This window comes from Microtus ochrogaster, chromosome 15 (genome assembly GCF_000317375.1).
Source record: "Microtus ochrogaster isolate Prairie Vole_2 chromosome 15, MicOch1.0, whole genome shotgun sequence".
NCBI lineage: Eukaryota > Metazoa > Chordata > Mammalia > Rodentia > Cricetidae > Microtus > Microtus ochrogaster.
In genome coordinates this window covers 38,318,184-38,342,488 of record NC_022017.1, presented here as the reverse complement: position 1 = coordinate 38,342,488, position 24,305 = coordinate 38,318,184, and the positions used below count along the sequence as shown (strand labels likewise).

Here is a 24,305-nt window from a genome sequence, read left to right as displayed (position 1 = left end):
GCACCTGGCCCAACTCAATAGTAGGGAAACAGTGAGTTAAGCAATAAACCCAGGCTGTCCAACTCCGGAGTCAGGATCTGAACCATCATGAGAACATACACTGAAGAGCTTCCTTGATTTCATTCTTACAAGGCAGTGAGTCAGTGACACTTCCTCCTGGTAATACACCTTTCCTCCTTGGTAATACATCACATGGAGTCTGTTAAATGGGACACATATGAGGCCCAGAGATGGCCAAAGCAGCTAACATAGTTGTCCATTCTATAATGATGGTTCTTCGTGGATAACTGCATCATGAAACACTGACAAAGCAACTGACAGCATCCTATAGCACCACAAGATTGGGCATTCCATTATTTCTGCCTTAGCAGCTGCCTTCTGGGAATACATCCCAAGGAAACTGCTCAGTTGGAAAAAGAGCTAATGACTCAGAAGTAGATCAGAGCACTGATGATTATTAGCCAAAATTCAGACAATCTCCAGAGAGCTTTGTGGTTTTCCAAACCACCTTTGTGGTTTGGAAAAGCAACAGACAGTTCTATAAAGATATATATGTTACTCAAAAATACTAATGAAAGACAGTAAAACCATAAGACAATATTTTTATCATCATAAAGTAGGAAGGCAAAGACCCATTGTTTAAAATGAGAAAAAAAAAAAGACTGAAACTCAAAACTAAAAAAAGTTGGTCAGAGGCATCACAGATGACCTGTTCTCGCCAAATATTTTTTAAAATTCAGTATTGTATAATATGCTAAATTTGAAAGAAAAAAATAAATGATGTCCAAGGCTTCTTGATCACTCTGTACTTCAAGAACCATTTACAATAGCCACAAAATTATACTACTGTGTGCTGAGCTGAACTCTTTCCCTGAAGCACTCTCACAACAATTTGCCAATGTTAGCTTACATTATGCAGGACAAGAGGAATATCAAGTTACTTAACATGATTCAAGAAACCTGAGGGAGGAGAAGGGGGTGGAGGAGAAAGAGCAAAGGCACTTAAGCCACTAACAAAAACAGCACTGTGGCTCCTACATAAAACCATTATTGGCCTCCGTAAGGCATTATCAGTCCAATAATACATTTCTGTTTCAGACTTTTTAAAAAGTGTACTTGAAACCAGAACAGGCCTTGAATTTCAAACACATAGAACTAAAGGAATGCTGCAGAGGGAGAATTAAGGCCAACTAAAATTGGCCTTTTGTCTAGGAAGCATTCTTCAACGTCAGGGGGAAAAGCAGAGGCTGGTTCAGCTACGGATGAATCTGAAAGTAAGATCTGAGACTTTCAGAATTACCCACTGGTCAGATACAGAATGCCAAAGCAGATGTCAATGATATATTCTGAACAAAACAGTCACTGTGAGAGCAGGGTGTCAGTAAGAAAACTGTTAAGATGCTCTAGGACAGACCAAATGGCTAGTTACATGTGCCTCAGGTCAACAGCAGGAGAGAAGAAAGGATTTAAACTTGTGTAAGAACACACCAAATTGTGGCGGGGGGGTGGGGGAGGGAAGAAGCTACCTCGCCAGGGTCCATCTTTAAGTCCTAAGTTCTACCTTGCTATGCTAACCAGTTCAGTGCAGAAACTCAGATTTTTAAAACTGTATGGTTGTCCCCCTCAACTCTTGTGAACCCTGGATCCCCATATTTCCAACTATAGATAGATTTTCGTACTGATAATAGGTGGCAGAGTCAGGGTCATGGGTCACTAACAAAAGACCTCTGCTAGTGTTATGCCAGCTTGACACACAGTGGAGTCCTTTGAGAAGGATTCTCAATGAAGAAAATGCCCCCATCAGAATGGCTTTGGGGCAAGCCTCTAGGTCATTTTCCTGACTGATGACTGATATGGGAGGGTCCAGCCCACCGTGGGATGTGCCACCCCTGGGATGGTGGTCCTGAGTGCTGTGAGAAAGCAGGTGAACAAGCCACAAGGAGCAAGCCAGTAAGCAATGTTCCTCTACAGCCTGTGCTCTGCTCTGACTTCCCTCAGTGATGAACTGTGATCTGGGTTGCCTGTGCTCATGGTGTTTTATCACAGCAATAGAAAAATAACTAAGACACAGGGTAAGGTTCTTATTTTTCTCCTTAACATTCATTTATCGTGTGTTTGCATGTGTGCCCCATCGATCTCAGGGAAATTAGAGAATAATTTGTAGGAACTGTTGCTCTCCTTCTACGATGTGAACTCAACTCATCAGGCTTGGCCCTTAACTACTGAGCCATCTCTCCCACCCCATGGTTAAGGCTGATGCATTATCTGGCCCCTGGAAAAGTGTGTCTGTCACCTACGTGTTTCAAGGGTTCCAGAATGACAATATTTGGGGCATTGTGGAGAGTACAAACAGTCAGCAAATATGTGCAAGGGAAGCCCTAGACCAAGCCATCCCCCGATTTGAACCGACAGTTCCCCTTATTATATCAATTGTGTACATGTGCACATAGACTTGCATAAAAATCACATTAGGGCCTACCAATTCTTTGTGACTTTCTGCCTGTTTAGAATAATCCTGCAGCCGCTTGGAATGGTGCCAGACACCAACATTCTATAGCCAGGATTAGTTCTGTGGGTAACCATAAAGAGATAGAGCTCCACTTGTCTAAAACCTTCACTGGGTAACTAGGTGCAGAGGTAAGGGTCTCACACATTTAAAGTTTTTCACGTTTGTATTTTGTTCTACGTGCATAAAAAGAGTCATTCGAGCATAAAAAAATGGTCACTAAATCAAACATGCACAGGGACATGATTATACAGAGCCATATGCTTACCTCATGTACTTCTGTAAGCTTTTTGGTTCTAAGTTAAAAAAAAATAAATAAAAGAAAAAAAAACAACAAAAATCCTCCAAAACAAAGAGAAAACCCAGGAAAGAAGGCAGAGGGTGTGCAACAGCAGCAGCTTCTGGTAAAAGCAACAAAACAACACTTATTCCATTCCTACCTTTATTTAGTCTGTTCAAATTAGGTTTTCCTACTGAGCTATACTAATTTCACTGTTTTGGGAGAGATTTTTATGGTATCCATTCCTCAAGGGATCTCTCATGCCACAGTGTAACAGCAAACAGCAGCAGTACACAAAGCCATATGCTGAGCAATCTCCTTCCAGGCACTCAACACTGTAGCCTGAGGCCCACACTGCTCGTGTAAGAGACCTGCTTCTAGGTTCCAGGAAAGCCTCACTAATTATCAGGACAGCCTACTCAGACTAATCTCACTGCGCCCATGGGCTACAATCTTCCTTCACTCAGCATCTGATTCTTCTAGGGCTTTTGTTCCTTGGCTCAACTTCCACAGCTAAGCTGCATGTACTGTACTGTACCATATTATACTACCCTATACTCTACTGTACTGCACCTTACAGTAGATAAAAGAGGTGAACCTTCAGCATGTGATGAGCTCTAGAGTCAGTATACCCTTACGTATTCTCAGCCTTGTTCTACTCTGTGTGTGTGTGTGTGTGTGTGTGTGTGTGTGTGTAACTTGGAGGCCAGGGGAGGACTCGTGTCTCCCCTTATTGCTCTTTGAAAACAGAACCTGGAGTTCACTGATGTGGTTAGATGGACTGAGCACTGAACTCGTCTGCTTCCCGAACGCTGGGATGACAGGCACATACTGCATCTTTTGCTTTGTACTGGCACTTAACTTTTAATGTGGGGATCCTGCATGACAAGCATTTTAGTGACTGTGCCATCTTCCAAGGTTCATTCTATTGTTGGTTGTTTTTTAACGATAAAATACAGGTTATAAAGATGAGTTATTCACTGACCACCCACATCTCTTGTATGCTATGTAATTTCTATTTTTTTTTAACCAAGAAATTATAGCTCACATGGTTTTGGTAAAGTGAGTACTCTATGTACCACACACCAGCAGAAAAAGGGGGCCAAGCAGGAGCATTTCTTCCATCTCCACGCGGAGAGCTTGCCTTGAGCTGCCTACCTAAGTGCAGTCCAGAGCAGCTCACCTCATCACACCTCTGCATTGCTTGTCTTCGCCTCGCATGTTTGAGGAACATGGGCAAAGCCCAAGCTTTCATGTTAAGTTGTAAGTTAGACTGATCTCCTTCTAGCCTAATCTTGCATTCACGGGTGGTATTTTAAAGGTTAGGAAATGGTCCCCAGGGAAACCAGGCACCATCATTCCTCTCTCCAGTCACTACATTCTGTTCTCCAGTCTCCTTTCCTGTTTGCACAACTAAAAACTCTTTATAGGAGTGAGAAAGTATCCTTACATGGGGAGGGGCAAACCCAAGGATTACTTAGTCATTGTTCTGCTTTGAATGTACCCCAATGACTCACGTTTCAGATGCTTGCTCCCCCACTGGTAGTGCTTTAGGAAGGCTGATGGACTTGAAGGAGATGGTAGTTCAAGTTTGCAGACTTGGGTCACTAGGGTAGGCCTTTGAAGGTTATAGGAGCCCTGACTGTAGTTTCATCTTCTGTTTCCCGACTGCCACAGGCTTCCTCAGCCATGGCTGCTCTGCTGCTATACCTTCCCCCCATGAACTGAAATCCTTCCTCTCTTGTTTATTGTTTCCCTTCTTGTACTGTGGTTGAAGTCACACAAAAGTAAGTAATATATTATACACAGATGCATTAATCCACAACTATCCAATTAAATATTCACCCTTATATATTTTCTTCTAATAAGCATTAAGAATGCCAGCTTGTTCTAGCTGGCTAGAGATGTGTGTTCTTTGTCCCATTCAAATGCATATTACAACTAATTAAATCATTTATTTTTAAGGCAAACACCATATATATTCCCTCCCCAGGCATGGATTGAGACCTGTGTATAAAGAATGGTTTATATTTGCCTCACAGAATAGATGCCACATTAATATACACAAACAACATTAGTTAAGCTCAGCCTCCTCCTCTGACTGATTTGTTTTGGTATGTTGTGTGTGTTGCCAGTATCAAATCCTACATGATAGTAAAGCATGGTACATCCACTCCCACTTCTCTGAATCTTACACATCAGGCAGTTTACATGAATGTAGAGAGAGCCCGCCTTTTGGGGGCGGGACGGCTAGGGCAAATGTTTAAATTGGGGCGCGCAGACGCTGCAGCCCGTTTTCCTGTTTCCTGTTTCGGTGCATCGCTGGAACTCCGGTTGCGTGAGTGTGCTATTTACATTAAAGTTGTATCATCTTATGTCAATTTGTCTGTATTAATCCGATCCGCCTTCACATGAACATTCCCAATTTCTAAGCAGCTGAAGAAAAATAATAATGATAACCAACTAAAGTAATAATTCTAGATTTCATTTAAAATTAAGTAAATTGATGAAAGCAATCTGTAAAGTTGAATATCAGTTTTCCAGGGATATTCAATTGTCCCTATCTTTAACATTTATAAAACCCAACTGAACTGCAGCGCCCCTACATGCTGCTTCTGCTGGGTTTCAGCACTGCCTAGGTTTAGATGTAACAAAATTTTAGAAGAGAGCAGGGAAAAGGCAAGGTGGAGTAGCCACCACCAGATTTAAAGCTGAATTAGGAGGCACATTCACTGGCAGAGCTGGGACAGGGAAAAAGCCTCCGAGTCCATAGCTCTGTAAGCTGTTTTGTCAACTTGGCACATTTCTAATCCTACTAAGTAGGTCTCACAATACTGAGGCGAAGGGACAAAACAGAGGAAAGAGGCAAGGGATGCACATAACCATCAAGTAAATCCCGTAACGAGGATTAAATGCGAGAATTTCAGACTTAAAAGGAGACAGAGTAAAAAAGCACTTTGTAGTAGTGCATTCCCATGTGTTTGGTTTCTGTCTTTTCATTTCAATTTTTAAAGAATATTGCTGTACACAATATTTATTTTTGTTTAAAAAAATCCTGGGACCAGAAACACAGAAGCCAATGAAGATTTAAATGTGTTATAAAAACAAAGCAATAAAAGAAAAACAAAAAGAAGAGAGGAGGGGAGAATATTTGTCTTCCCTCTTTTGAGCACACAGCTCGTAACTGGAAGTGTGCTATTTTCAAGTCCCTGATTTGCTGGATCCTGACAAGCCAGATTCAGTACTGATGCCTAATAACTGCTGTATTTCTGTCCATGCTAAACTCAAAGAAAAGCCAATGGAAAATGGTGTTACCAACAAATCAACATATCTTTTAAAGTTGGTTTTAGTGCCATCATCATTTGAAAGTTAACATTAAGGTCTGTACCCAATCCTTCTGGAGAATAGCATAAAAAACAATGCAGGGTTGGATCTCCAACACTGCTTACAGATATAAATGACATCAGAACCACTCTGTGGTTCAGAAAAATGTTCATGGCAGATCAGATTAGGCCTGCTTTCTTCTACTCAGGGTTTCTAAGAGGGGAGGGAACAGAAGCAAAGCGGTAGGAGGGGAGCAAGGAACTGACCCAAGAACAGAAACTAGAAGTCAGTCATGTTCAAGAGTTTTTTAAGACAGTTATCTGGAGAACTTATCACAATTTGGAATCCCAGTTCTGACATCAGGAGGTGGTCATAAAAGGGAAGATTGGAGACCTTGCATTTGCTTCATAACCAGCACCCCAGGGAAACTTCATAGGCGTCTTTCGTAAGGGAGAAAACCTAGCTTGCAATGCCACAGACCAGCGACAACAGAGCAGGCCAGAGTGGTTACTGCACAGGAGGCATGGAAGCAGAAGGGCTGTCTGTGGCGTGGCAGAGGAATGGCCACATTTTTAAGGCTTGCTAGATGATTCCACACTAGGCAGCCAGGGCTGAGAGCATTGTTCTTTATAACCACAGCTGACGCCCATGAGAAACTGGCTTATCTTACGATTCTGGTAAGAGCTTTCATTCTTTCCTAGTCCCCAAATCCTAGAACCCCTGACTTGTTAAAGAGGGTAAGAAAGGCACAGCTGACCTTAGCTTGGCTACTACGAGTTCTGAAACACTAGATGGCCTTTTTTGACTTGGGTCCTCTGTTACCCTCTCTGCAGCAAGGAGATTTTTTGCAGTTAAACTCCTCTAGGTTAAACTCCTTGGGCCGTCTCTTCTTTTCACACCAGTGCACACCTCTCTGCTTTGCGCTACTTAGGAAGCACCAAGTCCAACTGACAGCAGGCCTTAGGAGTACTAGAGGACAAGACCTGATACTATGAAGACGGAAGGCCAGACAAGCATGTCACCAAGAAGATGGAGGTCAACTGACTCTTGCTGGCACCACTATAAGGAGGAGTTTTTTGTAGGCAGAAATGTAGAGGTGAGAAGGTTATATCCTATTCTTTGGCAGCGAGACAAGAATATCTAGTTGATAGAAAACCAGGCTGCAGAATCAGGAAGCTGTGGTTGTCTGAACCTTTTCACTGGACCATTTAATCCATTTAAATCCTAAATAGAAAAACATAAAGAGATGCTTAACCCCTACTTGTGCCATAGACTGTCATGTGATATGGCAAATTCAGACTTTCTTCTCATTGTCTCCCACGGCATTCACTGCCAGGCACATGCCTTTGAGCATTAATATTTAATGAGAGTATTTTATTTCATCCAAGTCTGACTGATCGACGAGAGCTAATTTTCTTGGGAGTTCTAGTTCCTTTATTTATCAGAGTACCAGGCACAGCACAGATATATGAAGTAAATGAAGAAATCTGTGTTCATGTTTGAGGTATTGCACTTATAAAAACCCTCGTCAATCCCATCAATGTGTGATCTAACTGAAGGAAATCCCTAAAGGGTGAACAAAGAAAGCCTATAGCAGGGCTCTCTGCAGGCCATAGAGAGCTAAGGCAGTCACTAATGCATTTAAAAACTTCCCTAGGAAACTGAAGCAATAGCGTTATGTGGCAGGGCTTATGCACATTCAGATGGAAGACCCAGGGTCAATACCCTCTCCATTTCCATCTCCCCTAGGACTCTTCACCCAAAGCCTGCGAACCAGAGAGCACTTTCAAAATAGAGTCGCATACACTGCTAAGGGATTGTCCACAGAAGGAGAGTGGCTATTACAGGAGCTACATGAGAATCCAGATAGAGCTATTTTCCTGCTTTTTGTTCTAACTCTGCTCACAAAGACCAGAACTGTTAAGAGCTAGATATGACCAAGCTCAAAGTACTCTGCTAGCCATATGTTTGTAGATTTGATAATGCTGGAAATGATTGGTCCTTGTCAAAGGCAAGCTTCTGCAAAAAAAAAAAAAAAAAAGAGAGTGTGAAGAGTGAACCCAGTCCCGCAAAGATAGTTGCTTTATGCTAGCTATGTAACACAAAAGAACCCCAAGGAGTAGCTAAGCCTGGTATTGTTAATGTACTATAAAGTCCCCAGGCACAGGGACAGCAGGGCTTTTTGTGTGCTTTGAAGGTGTGTGTGTGTGTAATGTGAGTGTGTATGGCTTCAACTGCCATTATCTTTTATATGTATGAACTTGAGAAAGCAAGTCCAGATTATTTTATTACAATGACAAAAACTAGATTTGTTAGCATTCAATAACCATTAACTGACCTGTCTAAAATTATATTGCTAGCAATTGCTATTAGAGATTAAAATTTAAAATTCTTACATCAAAACTTTACTTTTCTTGTACTAGAGCCAATTATGGACTAAAACAAACGAGCTCCTAAGACACCTGATGTTCTAGCTACTGAGAGACAGCCTGAACAAGAAAGGCTGGTGTGGATTTCCTGCAGACAGCTCCATCCCCATTCTGTGACAGCACCCTGGTCACAGCGGAGAATATCTAAGGGGGCACCTAACCCACATTCTGACCAAACAGATCTGTGATGAAAACTGGCAGGCCCAACCCAAACTGAGGAAAATATAGGACACAGGCACTTGACGGTGTGAGCCCAAACTGGAAACACATACAGTCCTCCACAATGCCCCATGGGGCAGCACAAGTGACTCTAAACTGAGTCTACAAAAGCCAAGCAATGGAATCAGAGGTAAAGGGACCACGGTACAGCATTGGGCCTGAGGGTCTCCACAGACACAGGGAGACTCACTGCTTTGAAGCAGAAGACAGAGGATTCTGCTTGCTCTGAGAGCCCGCCTGGTGACAACAAGTCCTCTCAGTTCCTCAAGTGAAGCCTACTTGGCTAATAGTTAAGTTCTGGCTCCTGTAGCCAAATCCTCCCCAGGAGAATCGCTCTTTTCAAATGCAGACACTGGGCACTACAAAGACCTCCCAGTTGACAATGTCCGCATTGATTTTGATGCACACTCTGGCTGAAGAACGAAGGCCATGGTAACCAGAGAAAGAATGAGGACAGAATAGCTGTCACACAAGGCCAGGAAAAGATCCAAATTGTCTCTGTCTCATCTAGTCTGGCAACTTGCCTAACAAGGTGGTTCCAGTAACAACCAATAATGTCTACAGTGTCCACAGGCAACAGCAGAAAACCACCCAGAATCATGACCCACCTAGTTCACTTGGTATGCAGAATTTAAGACAATTAAAACAACAACAACAACAACAACAACAAACAGATGAAGCCGAGGTCAAAGAACCAGAAAAGTTAATAGAAAAATAAATCCACAATTTTTATACGATTTTTACCACATGTAAGAGTGTTTAGGTAAGCTCATCTTTAAAACGGTAATCAAAAGCAGGGAAAATTGAAAGACGTGACATTAAGTGTTCTCATCATAAAATTTCAAAATTAGCATCACAGAACTCAAAACCTAGCATGGCACCGAAGAGGCTGGTGAGTGGGAAATAAAGGAAGTGCAGGCTATAGAAATAGCTTTCAAGTGCTTAGGAGACATCACAGACAGGCAGCCGTGAACTCGAGTTCTCAAATGATCTGTGAGACTTCTCACAGGAGTTTCCACATTTGTCCTCAGATTACATAAACGCTCTGCAGCTCCTGCCACATCCTGAGAATGGGCAGTGTGTGTGGGGTGCTGGGGGCCAGGAGAGCCTCACCTGGGTGGACCTCAGTGAGAGGCAGGATCCCCAAGCAGACTGATGCTCTGTGAGGCTGACGATTCCCTCCCCTAAGAATATACGGAGAGCCATGGGAAAGTCAGCCACGGAAATGCACACAGACATCTCCTCAAACCAGGATATTAAAGAGATAGCATGAAGGAGACGGGCAAACTGACCACATAGACTCCTAACTCTACTTAGTTTCAAAAGACTTTGGAGCCTAGTTTTTAGGGTGTATCTGGCCAACCACAAAAGGCTGAATTGCATTTCATATTCTAGACATCTTAACTACACTAGAGCAGTGTGGCAGAATTGACTATTTATACTCAATGGAGGAAAAGAAAGAAAAACAAAAAGACGTACCTCCATTTAAGCAAATGCTCTGCCTTTCTCCCCACCCCCGACCCCGTCAGAATGAAAATAAACCGGAGAGCAACTGGCTTCTGTTCCATTAGACACCCGAGGACAACAGCCATTCTGGAAGAAACAGTCCTCTCTGAGGAAGATTTCTGCACAAACCAGCATCTCTTCTGCTTCTCCATACCTGCCACAAACCAGCATCTCTTCTGCTTCTCCATACCTGCCTTCAGTTTTATAGATACCATACACATTAGACTCAGACACACGATAAACGAGGTAACTGATACAGGACGTGGGTGTCTGCATATTTCCTACAATACTTGATCCTCCCTAAACATAAGCGCACACAGGCCTAGAACAGAGGAAAGGCAGCTCTTGTTTCTGAGCGACTCTGGATCTATTCGCTCTCTGTACTAATCATAGTGTAGCAACTAGATCAATTCATCTCGCTCTGTTTTTTTTTAAATCTTTTCCTTAAATCTGCTATAAATGCCCCCCCCCCAAGAGTGCAGTGTGTTTGTTTCCAACGCCTTTCCAGTACATTAGCCTGTCTGAAATATTCCTTAGATATAAACAGTGCAGGAAACCTGAAACCCATTTCACACATGAGGTGGATATTACTGCATACAATTAATAAAGAATGAACGAATCTGGTATCAGCCTCTCAGGAAAGGGTAAAACCGCCGAATGTCAACCAGCTGACTCACAATGAAATTGAGGGGAAACTTGAGAGAAGTACACAAATCCTATACCTTGCCCTGGACAGCGTGGCTGCCACAGACCAGAAGTAAATGGGGAGGCAAAGGAACTTACTCTTTCCTACCACAGTTCTGAATCATACACCCAGGGTGAGAGAGACACAGGAACCAGGGCTCCCACACAAACTGTCCACACGGCCTATCAGGCTTCTCACAACTGCTAGGGAATAGGAGGGTTGTGTCATGGTTTGCGGCAGGGGGTTAAAAGTGGGGTGTAGGTGTCTCAATACCAAGAGTTAGAAATCCATGCCTGTGGGTTTGCTAAATCATGTTTTTTTTAAATGGAGATGGGGAAGTCCCATTCCACTGACATATAAAAAAGTACCCTGGTACGGGAAAATTGAATTTGCTTTTGAAACAAGCATACAGGTTCAGATTCAAGTTCGGGTAGTTAACAAATACCTGTGCGATCTTGAATAAAAAAACTAATCTCTCAGTTTTAATTCTCTGTCTATAAAATAGACAGTTTCTACTAGATGATGATTCCCATGTCTTTCTCAACTCATAATTTCTCTAAGGGTTACCAGAGTCAGAAAAGCATTGGAGTGTTAAGAGAAGTGAAGGTGGAGAGAGAAGAACATGGGATATGATGTGGATTCACTGAGCAATTAGGTGTGTTTATACCTGAAGCACTCTTACCCTGTTTAGAACACACTCCTTGCTGAACCAGTGAATGACGAAAATCTATGGTTCAAAACGAGAGCACCATTAGCTGTGAACATCAACAGTCTACCAGATCAGAAACACAGCTTGTGTTTTCTATTCAATAACTCTCTACATAGTTATCTGAGTATCTCCATCTGGTATCTGCATGATCCTTAGTTTTACTTGGTCATCAAAAGGAGGCAGCTGAGGTGATGTTCTTGGCTGCTTGGCTGACAAGAAACTCTGGTTCAGGGAGGTCAAGAGACCATTAAAAACATGGCAGGGCCCAGGCAGAACACAGTTGAACTTGCTAACCTCACCAGGCACACCAGACACACATATTCTTTCTAATAGAGCTCCTTGCTTTCCCTTTCTTACTTTCTTTGTGCCTCATCTGGAGGGTTAGATTTCAAGAGAACCAACCAGGATTAATGGTGGGATTTTTTTTTTTTTTTGGTTGAGAACACAGGTTTAGAGAGTGTCACATGATAACCTCTTAATGTAGTTCCCAATTAACATGATTCATCAATATAATCACACAACTGAACTCTCCTAGCTTTGAGGTCCATTTATATTCATAAAAGATTCAATTTAAGAAAGAAAATTTGTAATAAAATGAAAATCATTCAGTTACTTAAAAATTCAGAACAATTCGTTATGAGGCTGCTTAGAGTGCCAGGAGAAAGTTTAATTTTCCACTTTATAATTTGACCAAGTTATGTATGATGGTTCCTTCCTGTAATTTCAGCACTTGGAAGCTAAGGCAGAAGGGTCCTGAGTTCAAAGACAGACTAGGCTACCTTGTGGGTAGGAAGGAGGAAGGGAAGAAGGTAGACAGATTTAACCACACTTCAATTTTTATTGCTATTTAAATATGAAAAAGAGAGTAGACATTTGTTATTCTGTTGTGCTCAGGCATTAACAACCGCCTGACTTGTGGCACAGAGGCTGTGACAACCACTGGCTTGTTGAGAAGAGGTGACTATGTAGTTTACAGATTTCCAAATAATCACGTAACAAACCACAGCATGGATACACAGTATGGATACAAACTCCACATACTTCACACTTGGCAGAACTACATATGGTCAGGTGAAAGAGAAGAGCCTGGGGTCAGATAGCCTGGAGTCATGTGACACTCGATAGATTACTTTATCTCAATGATTTCAATTACCTCATCTTTTAAGTGTGATGATGCATAATCAAAGGGTTGATGGAGGAAAGAATATGCCCACACTACAATAGGACGTAATTACTATGTTCTACACTCATAGAACAACAGGCCCCATGTTTCCCTAGCATTCCTGGCTCCTGTCCCGTTCCCAAGTTCACAAATTTCCTAACAATCAATGTCATTGCCTTTTTTACCTGTCCCACAAGTTAAATGGTTGAATTGCACTAACTTGATACACCTGATTTGATAACATAGTCAAAGCAGAGATATTTAATAACCTGAAACTGTATAGTGTTTCAGGAACCAAAGAATCAATTTGATTATTGATTAATCATTTTAATAAGTAGAGAAATAATTATTTCTAGTAACTTTACCCAAATAGGAGAAAAAAGAAATAAAAATTACACTGGGGCTGCATGTAAATTTAGTGGTACTTAGGTATTGATCCTTCCTCTAAAAAAAAAAGCATCACTATCATCATCAGTCTCCCTACAACAATAATCAAATGCAAACTTCTGACACCTCAACTGAAATTGTGCATGGTCCACCAACTGCAATGGCATCATCTGGGCCACTGTGTGGACACCACTGCCAATCATGCTGTGAGAATGTGATTGTGAGCACTTAGTGAGATCACCTCTTAGCAAACTGAAACGCTAACTAGCTTAAGTGCCCCTCTCCTTTCTATAATACAAATGGAGTCTAAAGAGACAGAAGCCTAATACCAAATGAGACCACAAGAGAACTGGCCTACAAATGTTCTTGGGGAGAAATAAAACACATTCATGCACATTTTCTTCACCAAGCATTTCTCAGTGCTTGTTTTGCTTTAGGTGTTATGAATATAAATATATACACACATTTCCTGAACTGCAAAAATTCCAAGGCATCATCTGGACCGTTGTGCATTAACAGCATCAGCCTAGGGAACAGGCTGTATAGAAGTCACAGCTTGAAACTGTTTGTTTATTGACAGGGTCTCACTCTACCCTGACTAGCCCCATGACTCAATATGTAGATCAGGATAAACTTGAACTCGGATATCCACCTGCCTCTTCCTCCCACGTGTTAGGGTAGAAGGCTTTTGTTACCATGCCCAGCCAAAAAGGCACAGCTTAAACAATGTTCAAAACCGTAAGTCTTTGACATTAAGCCTGGGTTCAAGCTACTTCTATGAAACTAACTACTTAGTTTCTGGCCCTCAGTTTCTACCTCTACAAAACGGAGTAAAGCTGCTGTTACCAGGAGCCCGTGAACTAGAGCAGTCAAAGGTGAAGCCTGAGGCCTACCCTCAAGGCTCTGTGCTCTGCTGGAGCCTCAGAGATGCTGAGCTGACTTGCACAGAGTCTGGTCACAATCACATCAAGTTACTAAGGTTTTCAAAGGCTGTTATTAGTAGGCAGGGTAGCACATGTGCACCAACCATGCCATTCAAGCCACAATATCAATACCCAGTCCTGATCAGATAATTCTGATATACACTGTTGGAGATTTTTTTTTTAAGGTATCACATCTGCTTTTCATGAGGGTGTATGAAAATTACACAAATTACAATATGAAGATATAAGTACAAGACAGACAAGAACCAAGGGACCACAAATCAAGTGCTTTCCAGATACAGGAAGATGATGTTAGAAAAACAGCTGGGCCTTCTGGAACAGAAGAGGGCATGACAACAACAAAGTGATAATGGTCTTGATCATTTTTAAAAAATACCATTAATTAATTAGCTTGACATTTAAATGACAGTAACTAGGCCAAACTGGGCAGCACACGTGAAACCTCTGTTCAACATAGCAAATGGGCCCGGAAATCTTTGCGTACTGCACATACTACTACATCACAAAGAAAAACACCTGTGCTGCAGAAGCCGGAGCCCATGTGACCGGCAGCACAGGCTCCTTTGTGAGCACACAGTGGCTCCAGGCAAAGGTAAGGAGCTGTGGGAATACTGCTCAGGAGTGAAGAGCAGACATACTGTTAAGAACAGGAAGCTGAAGGTGAGGCTTCAAATGTGACGCAGAGATTCCCATTTCACCAACCAATCAGACATGGCAGAGTCGCTGTTCACTGCTTCCTACACGGGAGGCCGAGAATCCCACAAAGACTAAGGGCTAAAAGTGGTGCCGCCACTACTCACATTAGACGGAGGCGTTTCAAGGCAAGCAGACCAAGATGTTATGCTGCCAGGTGAGCTGTGTGCAATAGAGAGGGCTAGTGAGGGGTGGGGCTGAGGAAGACTGGCATAAGAGAGTCCAGATACAGTCAGATATATGAAGGCAAGTGCTACCAATAACAAGAGCAATGACTTGCTTGCTTATGTTTGGGAACCACTGACAATGACCTACACAGACTCTGATTACAAACTGTGGCTATGGAGAGGGAGTGCAGCTCAATTTGTCAAATTCTCAATTGCTTACAAGACAAGAATGATCTGTAGAGAAGCAAAAACCCTCTTCCACCGTTACAAAGGAGAGAGAGAGATATCTCCCTCAGAGGCAACAGACTCTCACCTCTTGTACCCACTAGTGGGAGTACAAGGATGGCAGTCCTCAAAGGCTGGTGCTAACATCTGTGAAGGAGAAACTGGGAGACCTGTCACTCCCTACTCAGATCCAAGAAAGTTAGCAGACCTATGTCTTGTATTCATGGTCCCACTGGCTCCTTGATACCGCAAGACTTCCCTGACTGCAAAATCGGGAGTGGATTACTTCAGGGAATACCAGACCAAAGAGCAAGAAAGAGCTAACAATTAGCACCCATTTTCCTACAGTAAGCAGGGAGGGGAAGTTTTAGTGAAACGAACACCAGGCTCTGTCTGTGAGGACTTGCAACAGTCCTGAAGGACTTTCAGACGTAGGAAATGTAATACTCAACAGGGAATACTATCAAGGGAAAACTGGATCCAGTGCCAGCCTGTGGGCAACAATGATCACAATCACGGATGAAGAGAAGCTTATATACCTCAGCAAAAAGAAAATGATCCAATACTAAGAAGCACTCTGGATGGCCTACACAAAACCAAGGAAACTGCAATTGCATTCCCATTTATTCAAGATCCATTTGCATTATTTTTTAATTACTTACATGAAGAGAACTAGTTTAACTGCTAAAATAGCCTGACAACTCTGATCTCTTAGGGAAGTTAAACAAACAAGTTTTTTTGTTTTACTAAAAGCTCTGGGCAGGCAAGCATTCCAATAATATAATTATAGTAAGGCTCATATTAGTTCATATAACAAAGCTCATACAGCCAGACTTTCCTTAAAAACATGAAGCTCTTGCTCATGCCTATCTTGGTTCCTGCTGAAGTATCATAATGCTTAGTTGCTGTTGAAATGGAGTAGCAAGCCCTCTTCCCGCCCCCAGTATTGATGAAAAATAAACAGAAGAAAATATTGAGCCTAGATCTTGCTGGCACAATTTGGTGCCTGCCCATAATTAGAAAAAAAAAAAAGAAAAAAAATGAAAAATAACTGCCTTTCCAGGCTTCTGAAATTACTCTTACTTTTGCTCCCAGTCTCTAGCACCTTGTATCTGGTGTCATTTCTACCAATCTTCACAACAGACTTGCAAGGGAAAATCATCAACTTTATATTCCAGATGAGAAAAACAAGACTTGGAGATGTAGTTTTCTCAAGGTCTCAGAACATCAAGATCCAAAGCACGTCTAAGAAATCCTCTCCACACTGCTTCTTACAAAATAATGACCAGTTTTGATGGAACTTGAATCAAATTTTATAAATGCCAAGCAGGGAAAGGAAAAAGGTATCCATAATTCACCAAGAGCAAAGGTGGCATTTGGTTTACTGTGATAGGAGGTTTCCATAAGTGGCTGAACTAGATCATTGACCTAGGGGAGTCCTTTGCTGGAGCTGTGACGTCAGAATGTTAAAGCATACACAGCAATAAGAACCGTGCCTTATACAAACCGAATGCTCAATAGGGGTGCCCAATTTCTTTAAGCCGTTTTGTGTTTTGTTTTGTGGTGCTGGGGATCACCTTCATTATGCTAGCCTCTGACATAATTACTGAGTTTTAAAATATCCCCTCCTCCACTGACACAAATAACCTTAATGTTTGTTAGCTGGCTTTCTGTACTACAACAAAATATCTGAGACATCAACTTATAAAGAAAAACGGGTTATTTTGGTCTACAGGTTTAGAGGATCCAGTTCACCATCAGTTGGCCCACTGTTTTGGGTTTGTGGCACAACAACACATCAAAGTGGGAATGTGGGGGAGTAAAACTGATGGCCCCTACACAAGAAACTATAAAATTAAAAGGAAAGGGTTTTGGTCCCACAGCTCACTTGAAAAACACTTTTCTCATGTTTCACCACTTCCTAATAGCTTCACCCTGAGGACGACCAACGCTAACTCACAGAACATTAAGGAAGATTCAACAGCAAAACTACAGCAATGTGTTCAGCATTATGAAAGAAACCCAAGGAACTTGAATCTAACCAACTTCTTGACAAGATAAAGTACGCGACAAGGGAACAGACTTGGAATGATACTGATACAAGGTGACCTGTAGAGATCCAAAGGATGATACCATGGAGGTCAACCTGCACGGACCCTTAAGGGAACAGCACTGAGATTATCAGGAAGTGCATCCTCTGAAGTGGGACCAGAAGGTACCACATAACCTCTCACACAGGACGATCTAAATTTGTTGAACAAAACCGCCAAACTCTTGACAGGGAAGCCCAAAGTATAGGCTGCATCAGCCTCACCCACAGACCCTGGGTTCCTCTTTCTTCCCCGGTTCTAATAGGATCCAAATAAGCAGCCCACAATTAAAGTTAGAATGACATCTAGATCTGACCCAATCTACCTGGAAACGTGTGTCTGACATCATAAAGAAAGTCTTAGTCCCTCTAGAAAGCCTTCCAGACTGCTGCCGCTTATCAGAAGCCTTTCAGAGTAAAGTCATTCCCAGCAATCCCCAATTGTTCAGTGATCTCCTGTAGACTGTTTCTTGAACCCTGCATTTGGTGAATAAGCTGATATTTAGCCTTTTTTTTCCTTGTATCAAATCTCGCCTAATCAATTATCCTATCCTCGATATCCTCCCTTGGTGTGACAGCCTTTCAAACCACGGAGGTGTAGCTTGGGCTAAAGGGAGTAAGAATGATGGGGCTCTTGATGGAGTTAATGCATCATTCAAAGACCTTCACAAGTGAGAGCAGTTCATCTTCTAAAACCAAAGAACATTTTGCAGGGTGGGAAACAGAAAGTATGAGTTGCCAAGTTACCGTTTGAGAAATCCAGTTATCTCGACATTTCCCTTGAGGCCTGCCTCTACTGCAGCTAAAAATGAACCTTCGCATCTTGTGTATATTCACATACCCCTCCGGCTAGAAAAGAGGAAGACAGTTGCATAGAAGGAAACATGACAGAAAAGCTTAGAGTGGCTGTGTCAGATTCTCTTAGGTTTGGAAAAACCCTTATAAGGCCAGGATTGACACCCAAGGAAAATACTGGGTAAAGAAATGAACAATTGGGAGGCTGGAGAGATGGCTCAGTGGTTAAGAGCACTGACTGCTCTTCCAGAGGACTCAGGTTCAATTCCCAGCACCTACATGGCAGCTCACAACTGACTTTAACTCCAGTTCCAGGGGATCTAACACCCTCACATAGACAAAAAAATGCCAATGCACATAAAATAAAAACAAAAAATTTTAAAAATGGGATCATTACTCACAAAGTATACGTACCAAGTGGATTAGGAGAATTGACTGCTTAAGGTTTCAGACAATGGCTTGTATCTGCCTATACACATTACCACTCCAGGACTGCAGCCTCCTTAAAGAAATGTCATCTCCTGAAGTCCTCTCTGTCCCCCAGCTACATGCTCAGGAAAGGAAAATACAGTGGTGAGAGGAGCAGCTGCACAACAATGATACGATCTTTCTGTCTCCCTCAGGGCTCCAACAAGGAAAGATGGCAGCAAGGAAAAGACGAAAGACAAGCAAGTGTGAGAAATCATGGGGAATCAAGATAACTAGCAAATGGCATGAATCAATGGAGTGAACAGTCACACCTACAAGGCAGCCAAGGAACCCACCTTAGCAGCAGAAGGTGATTTGTTCATTTACTTTCATGTTCTGGGACCCCAAACTTCCATGTTTGATTTCTCCACTAAGGAGAAGCCTGACCATTTCTGAGTGCTCTCCAGCCTACTTACATAGTTATATCTACTACTTATAAAAGGACATCAAAGAGAGATGAACCCTAGTCCTTGCCTGCTGATTTGTCAGGGCGGATCATTTTTCCTTCCAATGATTCTACAAAGCTCTGAAGAGGAGTCAGGCTCAAATTTTGAGAGGTATCTCCTGCCTTTCCTCTCCCTTCTAGATGTTAATCACAAAGGGGACAGGTAAAAGGCATGGAAAAGCAAAGAATGAATGCATGCACATAGTCACTTAACAACTATGAAAGGGACCATGTAACAGCCTACGGGGCAACTTTGTGAACAAGACTCTTTCTGGGACTTTGCGAAGACTGCAGACCGTCTCAATAGATGGGTAATAAGTTGAAGTGGTCAGCTTTATAACCAAAGCAACCAATGACCTGCCTCTCTGCCTCCAAGTCTACTCTAAAAGAAAGGGTTTGAGGAGGATAGGCCTTCTGAACTGGGCTTTACAGAAGAGATGAACAAAAGGTAAACCAGAGGTAAGAAGGGAGGAATGGTTTTCTGATATACAGAAACAACAGGGAAGCACTCCAAAGGCTGACTTATTTAAGATTCAGTTACTATAAAATTCCATTCCTAGTCCAGATTCCTCTCCCACCTACACTGTCCTCCATATCTGCTGTGTTACAAGTGTAGCTACAGAAAATGCAAGATGCCAATTGAGGATTTCTGACTTCTCAGTATAGAAACTTCAAACTAAGCTACTGACTTTGCTGCAGCAACTATAGGCTTCAATTTTATTAGCTATAAAGGAGAGACACTATTATCTCACAAGGAAAGAACTTATGTAGAAGAGATGTTTTATCCCATGCAGTGAGCAACTCAGTCTGGGGTGCTGCTGCTCAAAATACTTAGCAAACACAACTAAGCAGGAGAAATACATCCTGATAGGCTATGATGCTCAACAACAGCCATGCAGAGGCTCCACAGGAGCACTCTCATTACTGGCCTTGGGGTCTCATCCAGGGTACTTAAGCCTCTGGCTCTCTCCTAACTTCCATGCCTATTCCCTATGTCCCAACTAACTGCTTCTTATAACCAAGCTACCTAACATGTTAAGGTATCCTTCACTCAGAATGGTCACAATGTTCAGGTCAACCTAGCAAAGAATGGATATACAAGGTCCAACTACAGTAGCCAAGTTGATACTCTTATTAATCAGTCACAGAGTTCAGAAGAGATTGACAACCAGCTTAGCGAAAGGCAGCCTCAGGATAACCATCCATTATCCATCTGTGCTGGGTATAAAAGAAAATGACCCCCAAAGGAAGTGGTACTATTAGGAGGTGTGTGTGGCCTTCTTAGAGTAAATATGGCCTTGTTGGAGGAAGTGCATCACTGTGGCGTGGTCTCTGTGCTCAAATTACCTTCAGTGACACAGATTACTTCCTGTTGCCTGTGGATCAAGATTTAGAACTCTCAGCTCCTACTCTAGCACCATGTCTCCTGCACACTGCCATAGTTCCCACCATGATGATAATGGACTAAAGCTCTGACACTGGAAGCCAGCTTCAATTGAATGTTTTCTTTTATGAGTTGCTGTGGCCAAGCCATCTCTTCACAGCAATACAAACCCTAAGTAAGACACCATCACTGAGTTACTTTCCTTGGCTTACTTTGATATATGATCATAAAGCTCGTGAGGCTATAAAAGCCTCTAGTGTAAGAAACCCCATGCCATCTATTATGACCCAAGGCTGGATGATTAAGAACTGACATCACATGAAGAGGGAAGAAAACAAATCAGCAACTAATAGTTACTGCATATACATCTAGCAATAATGGATTCTGCAATGGCTTAAGTGCTTTAGGAAGCGGCAATGACTAAAACTTATTTTCAGAGCCAGTAAAGTTGCTTGCTTCTGTATATAGCACCAGACAGACCTTCAGCTAACAGTTCCTCTACACTGCCTGATGTCTCAGTTCTCACAGTAAACATGATGGAGGTATTTTGCAGACGAAGTGAATGGGAAGAAACAAGCAATGCTTCTTCATAGAGAAACTGTGGCTGTTAACTGAAATTTCCCCTTCTTTAGGCATCAACTCTGAGGGCTTGTCTACACCATAACCATAATGAACTGCCTTTTGCCCATGTGACAGTTCTGTGACTTGGAACTAGTTCTCAAAATGTCCACAAGATTTTTCACAGTAACATGCTCAGTAAAGGGATCTGAAAGAGAGTAAACAGCCCCGGGAAGGTGACAGCATTTCCCCGCAATGGCAATGTCCCCAGTCATCTCCTCTATAGCATGCAAACAGAGCCTTCCTAACCACCACCCTTGGCCATGCAGCACACACACAAGCAATGAGTGTGACAAAGACAAGACGAACTGGACTCTTAATTCTTTTGGCACCTAGACAGAATAGTAGCAGCAACACCTTCATGCGGGGCTTGGGAAGGTAACAGGAGAACACAGTCTCCCAAGGCTAAGTTCTTTTTTTCTGATAGGACCACGGCTTTGCTTCTGCTTCAGAAAGAGCAGTGTCACAGAAATTTCACCTGGTTGATAGAACAGAAAATTACAAACAGTGGAGTCAGATAAAGGTCAATTCCAGCCGTAACTTAAAGTCACAACTCCAATTACTGTCACAAACCACAAGTGGCTCGTTGGTTTAACCGGGAAGAGAGCAGAAGCGATTAAAAGATGATGGATGCGATGCTGTCGGTTAAAGGGTGCACAAAGTCAGTTCACAAGAGTGTGGACAGGGCTTTAGCACCTAACAGAGCGGTATAATAAACAAATCCCACATTTCTGCCAGACACATTTAAGCCCTAAATGCAAAGTCTGAGTCTCATTGATTACTCAGGAACCACCTCCGTGAGAAGAGCAAGGCATTCCTGAATCACACAAGAGTTGGGCTCAAGACACAGTTCTAGAGTTTACTAGCTGGGTAACCTGGAGTAGATCACACAGAGACTCTACTTTCTACTGTAGGACAGGGATAACAACAACAACAACAACAACAGTTACTGTGAAGCTCATGTGGGATGTTATAAAAGATCTGGCAAAAACAAACAAACAAACACACAATTAGCAGAGCTGTCAGCTACACATTAGCCCTGGGAAAGCTCAACTGTAGTATTCAACAGCTTTGTACCAAGCGACAAATGACCACCACAAGGTGGACTTTATGTGACATTGTGATTATGCTGCAACTAGTTACAAGAGTCCTCTAAAAATACTGTGAAACTGTGCCACAATATTTACTTATTTTACTAATAAGTCCCTTAACCATATTTCATGGAGGGATCAGGAACATGTGTGCACCAGAGCCATACTATGCTACATTTAAAAGATATATTTAGGAACTAAATAAGTTTAGGAACTGTTCTGTATTTAATAGAAAAAAAATACCACTCAATCATAGAGACTATTAAGATTCCTATGTGTGTGTATGAGAAGGGGGGGAGGGAGGGTAGGAGGGAGGGACTGCCACATTGCTGCCATCTGAAATCTTAGCCTAGCTGATTTTACTGGCAGCTGAAGATCCTTTAAATCTCCTAGCTCATCACTTACTGCTCAGCAGAAACACAGACCTATCAAAATCCAACCTCTTTCTGCTTTCTTGGGAGTTACAAGGATGGTAACTTCTTAAACGCAGAGGGTTAACTGGTTGAGCTCCAGATAAAGTGGATGTATATCCTTGGGTAAGTCTGTTTATGATAGTCATCCTGAGCCCAGTGAAAATCTTTCAACAGTGACATACACTCCCAGGCCAGGGAAGGGAACAGCAGACCCACTATTCTGCCCAGAATCATTTTCTCAAAGGGTAGGCTAGGGTGGGGTTTGAGGTGTGCAACCCTATGCTTATTTAAGTTGTTGTTTTAAACACCCTAGTTTTCTTTTTCCCTTTGTTGATCATTTTGTTGAGGGCTAAGATGTAGTTAGACGTTTATCAGCTGTAAGACAGCTCAGCTCCTCTGGCCTTTTACTTAGAAGAAGCATAGAACTGATTTCTTCTGGTTCCCCACACCACCCCTTTCTTTTGAATCACTCATGTGCCTACAGAACACAGAATGATTGACTATACAATTAGTTTTAAGAGGGAAAAGCTACGATAGCTTCCAAGGAGGTAAGCTTTGCTCTCACATACTGCCAAACCTTCCCCTGCTTCAGGAACCTGTAAATGCCCCAGGCTGAAGCCCTTCCCCTAACCTCCAGTCCTTACTTTTCTACTGTAAACAACAGTGGCTTCTAAGATTAACTGTACAAATTGGGGAGAACACTAAGAATTCATACCTGTCACTCAGGAGGATAGAAACAAAGACTCCCGAGCCCTAGAAATCTCAAGGGACCGATACAGTATAATTGATGAGACACACCTGTGAGTAAACATTTGGCTTGGAAAACTGAAGTCAATGGACAGAGAGCAATAATCTATAGAAACTGCTACATATTCTCAACTATGTGCCAGGTTTAAAAATACCAATTCTTGTTCATGTGCAGCCGGCTCAGTGTAACTGTCCCTATCTTACTAGTGAGGTAACTGGAACCACGTAGCAGAGCTGGAATTCAAAGCTCCTTAGTCTCCTGGCTGCTGGGCTGTAAGCTATAGACACACAGCAGGCACATCTCCTACCATAGTCAAACCACCCTCCAGAGACTCCGGGAGTTGACTGCTCCTCTGCACCCATTAAGTGGCGTATAGAGATGAATTCAGGTTCTGAGCCCACTATTTTTTTTTTTTTAGAGTTTATTATATTTTATTTCATTCAGACTTTAGGTTTCTTTGTTATTAGTGAGTCTCAATTTCTTTTTTTTTTTTACATTTGGAACACATTTTTTATTTGATAATTGTTCTTACTGTATACAGTATGTTCAAGTTTAAGTTTTGCCTTTTTGTTTAGAAAAAAAGTGAGTTAGGAATAGTATTTTTTAAATTGTTTTCCGCTCCCTTTCTCTCTCCTCCCCTTCTATCCTCTTCCATGGTCCCCATATTCCCAATTTACTCAGGAGATCTTGTCTTTTTCTACTTTCCATGTAGATTAGCTCCTTGAATGGCTCTCTCTTAGTGTTCTCTTTGTTGTCTAGGTTCTCTGAGATTATGAATTGTAGGCTGGTCTTTCTTTGCTTTATGTCTAAAAGCCACTTATGAGTAAGTACATATGATATTTGTCTTTCTGGGTCTGGGTTACCTCACCCAATATGATATTTTGTAGATCCATCCATTTGCAGAACAATGTTTTGATCCCTTGTGTCTGTCTAAATCCAAAGTTCACTCTCTTTTCCTTTTTTTTTTTAATTTATTTATTTATTGAGGATTTCTGCCTCCTCCCCGCCACCACCTCCC

General features: G+C 42.1%; 1 protein-coding gene and 1 long non-coding RNA gene across 10 annotated transcripts in view; one reads left to right on the top strand and one right to left on the bottom strand.

Annotated features, from left to right (window-relative positions):
* Asap1 (ArfGAP with SH3 domain, ankyrin repeat and PH domain 1) overlaps positions 1-24,305 on the bottom strand; it is a 287,931-nt gene that overhangs the window by 136,146 nt on the left and 127,480 nt on the right. The window lies entirely within an intron of this gene.
* LOC102000425 lies at positions 14,761-18,877 on the top strand. The gene is made up of 2 exons (XR_258422.2): positions 14,761-15,001; positions 18,744-18,877. It is a non-coding gene; the product is annotated as an uncharacterized LOC102000425 (long non-coding RNA).